This window comes from Capsicum annuum, chromosome 12, assembly GCF_002878395.1.
Source record: "Capsicum annuum cultivar UCD-10X-F1 chromosome 12, UCD10Xv1.1, whole genome shotgun sequence".
In the NCBI taxonomy this organism is placed as follows: Eukaryota; Viridiplantae; Streptophyta; class Magnoliopsida; order Solanales; family Solanaceae; genus Capsicum; species Capsicum annuum.
The window spans coordinates 191,200,390-191,202,035 of NC_061122.1; positions in this window are offsets into that span (position 1 = coordinate 191,200,390).

Below are 1,646 nucleotides of genomic sequence, written 5' to 3' on the forward strand. Positions count from 1 at the left end.
TATGTACAAGTTACACTTAACCAAATAAGTTAGCAACTCGCAATATAACCAATGTGCCCTCACAAAAAAGAAGTCCCTCCTCACTCATATAATAAATCTCGTATATAAATGTGGGGACAATCAAGAGACGTTCACTCTCAGAAAGAAGTTCCAGACAATGTATGCCAAATACCATAAGCTTGCCCTTATTTTTACTACCGAGGTTTTCAGACATGTGAGCTAGGATCACTATAGGTATTTTCTTTGGCTTGTAATGTAGGCTAGGGGATGGTATGATACTCGATGATATTTAAAGTGAATAAGCCTCCTTGGCACTTACACTAATTTTTGGGGTCTCACTTATTAACCTTTACCTAATCTTCTCCTTTCTTGATCACAACATATTTTGGATGGGTGAAAGAGGAATTTCAGCTTAAAATTGAGATCAAGGGATATTATTCGCACAGGAAAGGTTATTTAGGTGAAAAGTGCACTAACATCGACAACGGCATATGATCATTTCCTAACCACTATCTTATAACCAAGGTAAGACCAACCGGGCAAGTTCTGGATTTACACACAATGGGAATCAAGTAATGTCTCACACACATATAGCACCCAGGTACATCGCACACTACTACCTAGCTGGATCATGTAATTTATTAGCAATGATTATCATGTTACTAGTACTAATGCCATAACAAGATGTACAGTAGTCACACATGGATGCACATTATAAAATATACCATTGAAGAGGTGTTTAAAAATCAACAATGATGATTGCCATACGAACTCTCCTAGTTAAACATAACACTAAGCAAACCACCAACACAGCAAATAAATAGATACACCACCCCTAACAGAAAAGAGCATGTATTGTCCCCAATGAGAATCTAAAAAGAAACTGAAATCATAGGGGTTAGAACATACCTGTAGTGGCTCAAGCATGTGAATCATAGGTAGCTGATCTTGCTGCCTCATCTCCATTAGGAGCCTCTCTCCGTTTTGATACATCTGGCCTAGTACTTATTGGTAGCCCACTAGTTGAGGCACCTGCAGCCCTTACTCATAGGGCCTCCTCCCATTTCTTATTGTCTACTTGGGATGCTTGCATCTCCTTTTTTTATCTCTACTTTCTCAACCTTCTTTCTCACTTTCTTCTCTATTTTTCTTTTATCATCGCTATCATGTCTTTTTCTCTTGCCCTTATCTTTTTTCTCTCCCTTAGTCTTCCTTTTCTTCACTAGTTCCCTATTGAGATCAAGTAAGGGAACTTCATCCTCAGACTCATCAGCAACTAGATCCACAGAAACCATAAGTTGGTGCTGCTGCAATGCCCCAATATCAACTTTTACCTTTTCCAGTATTTCTCTAAATAGTGCAAGATCTGAGGTAGACATTTCTCTCAACTATTCATTAAAACGGTTCTCCAACTCATCAACCTGACCAGGCAAAGCCTGGAAAGGTTCAAGGCCTACCCTGATCCTCTTATCCACAGTCGAGGAAAACTGGTTGGAAAATTGCTGCAGTTGTGCCTCGCATCACCTTGCTTGTTTTGCCACTCTCTTGAAATAAGAGCATTAAATATAAACACTGATATCTGAGCTACTGCTGCGGGGTTTGCTTCATCCTCATGCATTGGATTCGCCCCTGCAGGGAGTGTTGGT